The sequence below is a fragment of the Melopsittacus undulatus genome, chromosome 6, assembly GCF_012275295.1.
Source record: "Melopsittacus undulatus isolate bMelUnd1 chromosome 6, bMelUnd1.mat.Z, whole genome shotgun sequence".
NCBI lineage: Eukaryota > Metazoa > Chordata > Aves > Psittaciformes > Psittaculidae > Melopsittacus > Melopsittacus undulatus.
The window spans coordinates 20,030,064-20,039,346 of record NC_047532.1 but is presented as its reverse complement, the minus strand read 5'-3'; positions in this window follow the sequence as shown (position 1 = coordinate 20,039,346).

Genomic DNA, 9,283 nt, shown 5'->3' with positions numbered 1-9,283 from the left:
CTGCCCATCACACAGGGAGAGTTACTGGTTTACGACAGCATGTCTTTTCCTGCCCCATGCCTCCCCTGATGGTATCAGAGTCCTTGGAAAGCCCCCAGACTTGTCCCTGATTTGACAGCAGTTTGAAACCACCTTATGAGAGCCACCTCACTTCCCATCAAAGATGTTCTCATTGCCATGGGGCAGTGCCGTACTCCTGCTCTGGCACTCAGCTGCATCCCAGGACCTCGGTCCCTGCCGTGCCAAGGGCTGCCCCTCACCCAGCCCTGTGCTCAGGCACTTACCCTGGGTCCTGCTGTGCCCTGCCTGGGGCTTTGCCAGCAGCTCACACCCTGCAGCTCCAGGTTTCGGCTGAATGCCACAGCCTGGGTGACCGCCAGGGCAGGCAAGTGGCGTCAGGGATGGGAGGAGATGCTGCAGGCATCACTGCTCCTGGCCACAGGGAGCTGTGTCCCCAGCAACCACAGTTCCTGGGGACTTTCCATTTGAGTGCCTGCTAGTGACCTAGGGAAAGTCCCTCGTGGAGGATCCGTCTGGCCTGGAGGAAGCCAGGACACAGACAAGGGCTTCATTGCTGGGAGCTCATACTTTGGCTGCAGGTCCCGAAGCTGTTGTTACTTCCTCTACCCCAGTCCCACCTGACTGGGAGGCACCAAGCCATCCGGATGAGTCCATTATCGTCACCCATGTGAGCTCTGCACTGGGCTACTTCATGACTGGGATGTGGCTGTCCCCTGGCTGTGGGGGACAGAGGGGTGCTAGGGACTTCATGGGAAGCATGTGCACCTCCCCTAATGCTGCCCAGGCAGCACCCAGGTCCCTGCTCCAGCGCAGGTTCTGTACTGCGGAGATCATGACAGCTGGGATGCCTTGTGCTGCCTAAAATAGTCTTCCCCACTCCCCCCCTGCCTGGCCGCTGGGAGCTATCCCATGTCAGCACCCTACGGACCTGGAGCAGCTGGAGGCAGCTGCTGCAGCGCTCAGCCCACCGACCAGAGGCTGCTCCACTGAGCACCCCACGCTGGGATAAGCATCGCCCCAGGGACTGTCTGCCCTGAGCACTGCTCTGCATGGGTGCACCCATGGATGCTCTGCCCAAGAAGGATGTGCAGCTGCAGCCCTTGGGCTCTGCAAACCCACCTTTGCTCCCAAACAGGGATAGCTGGTGCTTAGTTGCTGGGCAGGACTCATAGAGCTGCTACCAGCTCCTGTTGCAAGTTGGCAGCCAGCCACAAGCCACAGGGTTCTCCCTCATCCCCATCCCTGCCAAGCCATACAGAGGGACCAGGCTGGCTTCTCCCTGCCACTAGGTCCCTCTTCCCAGCCTGGGCAGCTGGCTCTTGGGCCCTGGTAAAAGGATGTGGTGTTGCTGCCCTGCCCGGGGCAAGTGCTACATCCCTGGGGAGCAATGGGCAGGAAGGCAGCCTGGAGTTAATAATGCCTTGCTGCTGCAGCTAGGCTGGGCAGTGTCCCTAGGGTGCAGGGTTGTGGCACTCCTACAGAGAGCATACAGGGAGGAGGGACAAGGGACAAGAGCTGCACCAGCCTGGCAAAGCAGCAGCCAGCACTTGCCCACATATGATGTTTGCTGATGTAGGCCTCTGGGGAGATCAAGGCCATCTATGCTTCCTTGAGGGCAGCAATGAGGATGAGGTGCTGGCCACCCAGCTCACCCCACAGCGCTCTATCCTGCATGACACAGGGCTTTCAGTTCCCCTCGATGGTGTAACCATCCATGCAGAAGTGTCCCCTCACCCGTCCTCCACCACCACATCATGCCTCTGACCTCTGCTGAAATTCCCTGTGGGGAATTCAGCCACGTGTCCTCTGGGCTGTTCCGTGGGGGAGAACACACAGTGACAGCATGGGGCTGGGAAACAGCACAGCTCCCTGCAGCTCTGACTGCACAGCTACACCCAGAGTGTTGCTGTGATCCTGGCCAGGAGACACCAAAGGGTTAGTGACCCACATTACAGCAAGCTTGAGCAGGCCTGGACTTTTGCTGTGGGCATCCCTTGGCTGTGGGATAAGCTCAGCCAGGGTAGAAACCAGGCTGTAATAAAGAAGTCTGCAGGGAGCTCACACCTGGTGTCTTCATCTAAAAGATCAGCAAGAGGTTCTCATGTAAGCATTTTTATTTTCAGCAGCCAATATAATGAATAGAGCTGTTTTCTTCTGAGAAAAAAAATCTGTAACAGCTCAAATGACTTAAATGGGATAACCCTTTTCACCGGCAGGGTCTGCAGGCTGGTGGCTTGGAGGTCTGTTCAATGCTGTGCGGCTCAGGGTTCCTGCATTTGAAAGGGTCTAACCTTATCTCTAGCAGTGTTTCTATAGTGTGAGCTCTAATAAAGAGCGTTTTAACTGGTACTTCAAGAGTCTGAGTGCCTTTCTCACTGGGATCATGACAAACTAGCACCTCCTGATGCAAAACAAACACCAGCTGCCTTTGGAGTGGGGGTCCCAGAGTGGGAAGGGGCAGCTGGAGGGACCTTATGGTTGAAATCCACAGACCTCAGGATGGGTAAAATTCCTGGGGCTGATAGAGATGGGTGGGTGCTACGGCTGCTGCCTGCAGCCAGCCAGATGAGAATGCTGGGAACCCCCTAAGCACCGGGGTTCTCCCAGCATAGGTCCAAGGGATGGAGGCAGGGGTGTTTCATGGACACAGCTCAGGAGGGACCCAACTGTGCCTGGCAGGGGGGTCACCCCTCTGCCATTTCACCCTTAACAGGGGAGATTGAGTTTCGATATAAGGAAGAAATTCTTTACTGTGAGGGTGGTGAGGCACTGGAAGAGGTAGTTCCAGTGTAAATGCTCCATCCCTGGCAGTGTTCAAGACCAGGCTGGACAAGGTTTGGAGCAGTCTGGTGTAGTGGAAGGTGTCCCTGCCCGTGGCAGGGTTTGGAACTGGATAATCTTATTTCCAACCCAAACCATTCTATGACCTGCAGCTTGCTCCCTTCTGAGCAGGGGACCCCGCGGGGTACCTGGTGGGTCCTGAGGACCCACACTCTCATCTCATGGGCAGAGGGGGCCGGAGGGGAGCTGCCGGCCTGAGCCGGGGGGAGGACAAGAAGGAGGAAAAGGAGGATGGGGGCCGGGTGCCAGGGTATCCGCCGCCACCGGGAGGGCTGGGAAGGGGCCGGGCTCCCTCTGCGGACCGCTGCCGCTCACTGCAGCCGCCGGCAAAGCAGCCGCGCCGGCTCCTGTCGCACCCTCGGGGTCCTGCTCACCGCGGGCAGTGAGGACAGCCCGACCTGGGTCCCCTGCGCTGCTGCTGCTGGCAGGGACAGGGTCTGTCTCTTCTTGGGGTGCCCCCGCTCCGTGTGTGCCGGTGGTCACCTGCAGCCCGGCACCCACTGTCCCCAGAACAGCTCTGGTGTTCTTGGGGAGAGCTTGCAGGACCCCCTTCAGAGCTGTTCACAGCAGATAAAACCCAGATGTCCCTGCCCTGTGCTGCTTGAGAGTGTCCGCAATCCTGGAAACAGGCTCTGGAATGCCTGGGGGACAGGCAGCTTGTGGGCATGGGTAGGCTCTGCCGTGCAGAGCTGCCAGCCCCAGGGCACACACCACCGCCAGCCCTGCCATGGGGCTTTGCAGCTCCTAATATGACTTGTCAGCAGCAAGCAAAGAATGGGAACAGAGGGAACAGCTGCAAAAGCCTGTGAGGGATGGCCCAGTGTATGGGAGCACCCGGGTGCATGGTGCCCATGGGGTGGGATGCTGGGGTGATGGGCATACAGAACCTGTTCAGGCTGGCCAGCCCTGAGCTCCGTGCTGCTCAGAAATGTATCATTTAGGACTTTTTAGGCAGGGATTTTAGGGCAAGCTGGAGGTGAAAGGCCCGGTGTCAGAGTCAGATGCAGCACAACATATTTATGGGAGGACATAGGGCTGTCTTAGCTGTCAAGAGCAATCACAGCCTGGTGGGCTTCACATCTGCCCTGGAATAATAAGGGAAACCATGATGTAGTCTAATTAATAGAGGCTGAACAGGTAGGGATTCTAACACACACTGCCTTTGCCTCGGGTACACTTGACCTCAACTGTCCAAATGTATGAGGTCTCTCTGCAAGACAAGTAATTCACTTGATATAGACACAGGGCAGACCTGCAGTGTGGTAGGATGAGCACGGTGGCACGTCCACACAGCACAGGGCTGCAAGTGCTGGGGGATGCTCTGGCGAGTGCCTGTGACACCTTACAGAGGGTTCACATGGGACACCCAGGCCTCTGTGCCTGTGGCTGCTCTGCACTTCACCAGAGGGGCAGGGGCAATGCCAAATGTCTGCTGACAAAACTGCAGACCCAGCTCTGCAGATGATGCTGTAGCGACGATACAGCACACATGGAGCATCCGGGAAGTGTGGGGATAAAATGCCGCATTTCACCCAAAGCTGGGTGGAGGGAAGGAGCGGGCCGAGGGCCTGGCTGCCAGGGGACAACGCTGCCTTGGGACTGAGGACCGTAAATCCCGAGGCTCCCGAAGCTGCTGCGGGTGCCGCGCTGCCGGCAGAGGGAGGCAGACACTGCGGAGGAGAGTGGGGACTGGCCGGGATAGCACGGCAAGGGGACAGAAAGACAGCGGGAGAGGGGGACAGGTGAATGGGGGGAGAGTGGGACAGTGAGGCAGGGGGACAGCGGGACAGGAAGACAGAGGGACAGCAGCATAGACGGGATAGAGGGACAGCGGAAGAAGAGGACAGAGGGACAGGGGGACAGTGCAACAGTGGGTCAGAGGGACAGGAGGACAGGACAGTGGGAAAGGGGCCAAAGCCTGTGGAGCCAGTACGGCTCAGCATGCCCCACAGCCCCGAGACTGCTCCAAGCCCAGCCGCAACTGAGCTGTGAGCTGTAATTTTGGGATGTAGCCTTAAAGTGGTTTCTGATCCCACAAGCAGCCCTGCATGGCACTGAATACTGGGACAGGAAGATGTCAGCTTGGCCTGGGGTGGTTTTGGGTCAGGGGAGATGTGGAGCTGCCCTGGTGACAGCAGTGTCCTCACTGCATGCACACAGAGCCTGTGCTGTCATTCCCAGCAATCCTGTCCCTCTGGGTGCCAGCCTCATCCTGCCCCCATGAGAAGTGGCACCCACCTTCCCCTGTGGGACCCCACAGTAGGTGTTGGTCCTGGGGATGTCTGCCCTGGGGCACACTGGTGCCATTGTTGTACACAGTGCCTGCGCTGACACAGGCTGTGCAGGGAGCTCCCTCGCGGCCGCCAGCGCTGGATGGTGCCTGGGTGTGTCCCAGCTAAATTTAAAGGACATTGCGGTATAAATATCCTCGGTCATAAATACACAGAGGCTAGATGTTTATCGGGGCCTTCCTGGCAGCCCCGACCCAGCACGCTGGGCACCCCACACAGCCTCTGCGGTCCTCACCGCGCTGCCCCTCTGTCAGCAGCATCGCCAGGTCCTGCACTGCCCTATGGGGACACAGGCACAGGGTCCTGCCCTCAGGGGAAAAGATGCAGCCGCTGCTGCTGCTCCTCTGGAGATGTTGACTCTGGCTGTTTCCTGGCAGGAGCAGGATGGCCCCAGGCCCCGTGCTGTTGTCTGCCACCAGCTCTGTTTGCCGGGTACTCTGGGAACAGGTTTGTGTGGGGACAAAGGAGACTGGGGCTGGCATCCTGGTACCTGCTCTGGTGGTGCTGGGCACAACCTGCCTGGTGCTGGGGATCACCCTAGGGACCTGTGCAGCTGGTGTTGTGACTGAGGCACCACTGGCCCAGCCTCAAAGCTGGTGCATGGTGTGTCCCTGGGCTGTGCTGGCATTGCTCCTTGGGGACAGGCCACCAAGGGGCCACCGTGAGCCAAGCCCAGAGCCACAAGGAGGGTCGGGGCCAGGACCACAATAGAGGGAGGATCCAGACTACAATGTGGGGTGGAGCTGAGCTGCTGGGGCAGAGCCAGGGCTGCCTGAATGGGAACCAAGCAGAGGCAGGAGCAGCCCCACGGCTTTGGCAAGAGGTCCCATGGGCACAGCACCCATGGGCTGCCCCAGACCAGTCTCTACCTGTCCACAAGTGTCCCAGCACTACTGCTGTGGAGCCACCCCGTGCTGGCACCAGCCTGTGCACACCCGGGTGCATTTGCACCCTCCCAGCCCCACCAGTGGGGAGTCCTGGGGCTCTGCAGGTTCCTCTTGTGTATAAGGGCTTTCTTACGTGCAACCTCTCTGCAGCCCATGGGATGACATCAAGGGCAGAGCAGCAGCTCTGTGCCTCCACCTGCACCCATCTTCCTGCTCTGTGCCAGGCTTTTGGTCAATTCCCACCCTGTCATTCCTGGACTGCCCATTTCCAGCCCGTCCAGCATCCAGCACCTCTCAGGGTGTCCCATTGCTCACTTCCACCTGGTCTAACCAGCCAGCCCAAGCCATACTGCACATCTTTCCATCACATGGCTCCCATTGTGAGGCGTCTGAAACACTCCCTGCCACACATGGGGGCTTGAGCATCCTTCTGTGAGAGCCAGCAGCTCCTCTGCAACCTATGGCTGTGCCAAAAACATGGTCTGAGCTGGAGGCAGATGCTCTGAAGGGGATGCTGCCTTGAGCAAAGTCCCATTGTGGGGTGGCCACGGGCCTGTGGGCATGCAGGGCTGACAGCACTTTGCAGACGTGTGAGAGGAAACATCTGGCACATCAGAACGTGGTAAAAGGTCACCAGAATCTGCTTGGAGCCAATCCCCATCACTGTCAAACTGTTCCTGGCTGGCTCAGATCCGTCCTCCTCACCATCTGCAGCCTGGGGTTAATGAGTACCTCCAGGGTACACAACTGGAGGGTCATTAAACAGCAGTTGAACAAGCCGGGGCTGCCAGCAGCACTCAAACAAAGGGGGCTGATTCACTGTTTGCCCTGCAACAATATTTACCATGGCCGGGAGTGAGGGAATGTTTGTGCGGGGCAGGACGTCGCGGCGACACGGAGACCAGCAGGGGACGGTGGCGGTGCCAGGGAGAGGACCGCACGCTGCTGCAGTCCTGCCCACTGCATGTGGCATGGACGCATGTGCCCTGGGCTCTGCAGGGTGCCTCCTGATGTGTCCGTCCACCCTGGAGAGCTGAGGCCACTGAGCTGTACAGTGCCAGACCCAGTGCACAACCTCCCTCAGCCTGGCAGCCAGATCCAGCATCCTTGCTGGTCCATTGTCCTCATCACCTCAGCCTGTTCCCCAGAGAGGCAGGGAGCTGGGGACAGGGAGGATAGGGATGGGGTACATGGCTGAAGGTGGGGAAAGCCCTCTCCCAGGAAACATCTGCCTCCAGACCATGGTGTGAGGCTGTTTGTGGCTCAGGGATGCTGTGCGTAACCCGTGTCCTCACTGATCCTCACTTGTCTTCTTTGCTGTCCCCAGAAAGCCAATGGCGGAGGGTTGTATCCTGATTAGCTTACTACCTAACTAGCCCTGACCAAAGGTATGTCACATGCATAGTCAATATGCTCTTGTTCATACATACATGCGTGCACACACACATGTCAGTGCACACACTCGGTGGCCCCAAAGCCAGGACACCCACAGGGGAACATGCTGCATCCCCTGGGAGATGCTAAGACAAGAGAGATGTTCAGCAAAGACGCTGTTTCATGCCAGGGCCTGCCATGCAGCCGGCTTCCCTAGCGCAGCAGTGATGGGCTGGGGCATGCAGGCTATACCCTCCCCATGAGCCCTCCAGCCGCTCTGGCTCACAGCCCTCTTGGCACTGCTTGGCACAGCCTTTTCCCACAGATGTGCAGGCACTGCACCTTGCTGGGGCATCTCTCTGCACCCTGCAGGATCACCCTCCCATCCATACACAGCGATGGGAGCTGCTGGGCTGTCGGTGGCCATCAGGATCAGGAAGCTCCCTCCAGCTCACCCCAGCATGTGCCCCCAGCATAGGAACCAAGCTGGCCTTGCTACATGTGCAGCTGGAGGGTCGGTGAGCAGCTGGAAGTGACCCCAGCTTCCTCCACAGCATCCCACTGGTGTGTCTGGACTCACATCCATGGGGCAGAGGGGTCCTGGACAGGTATGGTGGCACTGGGGGTGCTCTGGCCTGGTGAGGGGTGCTGCCTGCCCTGCTCATGGTGCAGCAGCCCACCTGCACCCTTCTCCCTGCCACTGCAGCCTCCTGGGCTGAGGGTGGAGGGGGGCAGATTCCTTTCCAGGTGGAAGATTTATTTCCTCAGGAGCAGTGAATTATTCCCAGCCCATCACCCATGATCCATCTGCCTCTTCATCCAACTGATTGCCAGGCAGCACAGAGCCTGCCTGGTGTGTTGCGTGCACTAGGGTCCCACTACTGGGTCCAGTTTGGGCTCCCTGTGCCCTTGCAGCCTCACAGGGTGCAGGTAACTCCCATATGGTTGAAACGTGTCCAAGCACTAGCCATGTAAGCTTGGCTAAAGCAGGGACCCACACCTCCATCTCCAAGGCCTGAGAATACCCTCAGCATCCACAGCAGGGTGGGAGCTGGTCCCACTTCTCTCCCTGCTCTGCCCTGATCGCTCCCAGGAGCAGCATCCAGCTCAGCCCTGGCTCAACCCTGTCCCTGGGTCCCAGCAGCCATAGGTCCCTCTATACGTCTGCAGTGGTGCTAGCTGATGTATGCCCCCATGCTGGCCCCTGCGTGGGGGAGCAGTGTGAGGGGCAACCGGCCCCATGTGTCTTTGTATACTGCACAGGTATCCATCCCATCCTGAGTGCACCCTGGCCACTAGAAACATGGTGTCCCAAGGCAGGACCTCATGGCTGGATGGGTTTCCTAGCTGGAACCAGGAACCCCAGGCCTGGGTGACAAGCTAGGATGTCCTCCACAGCCGAAATGATGGGGCTGGGCAGCAGAGCTGGAGATAGGATTCCTGGGTACCAAGACAGGATTCCTGGGTCCTGAGATAGGACTCCTTGGTTCCCAGCCAGGCTCCCCTAGCCAAGACATTCACTTAGTGTGACACTGCAGGGGGGTGGGAATGGTCAGGACTTGCTGAGTTTGGCCCTTTGGTACCCACTCTTTGCCTGGGGCATCCTCATCCACCTGTCTCAGTTGGGGGCAGGAGGAGAGGGGACAAAAGCCTGTCATTACCTGGCCCAGAGAAGCCTCCCTGTGCCCAGAGCCAGCCCCCTGCCCCACTAATCACAGTCCCCTCATTAGCCAGCCCTCATTCAGCCCTGATGAAGGGGAACAGCAGGGGATCCCATTAGAGCTGAAATAACAGGCTGGAGCAGGGATCCTGCCCTACCTGTCCTGGCCCCAGGCAAGCATCACTCACGGAATGAGGGGTCTGGTGGGA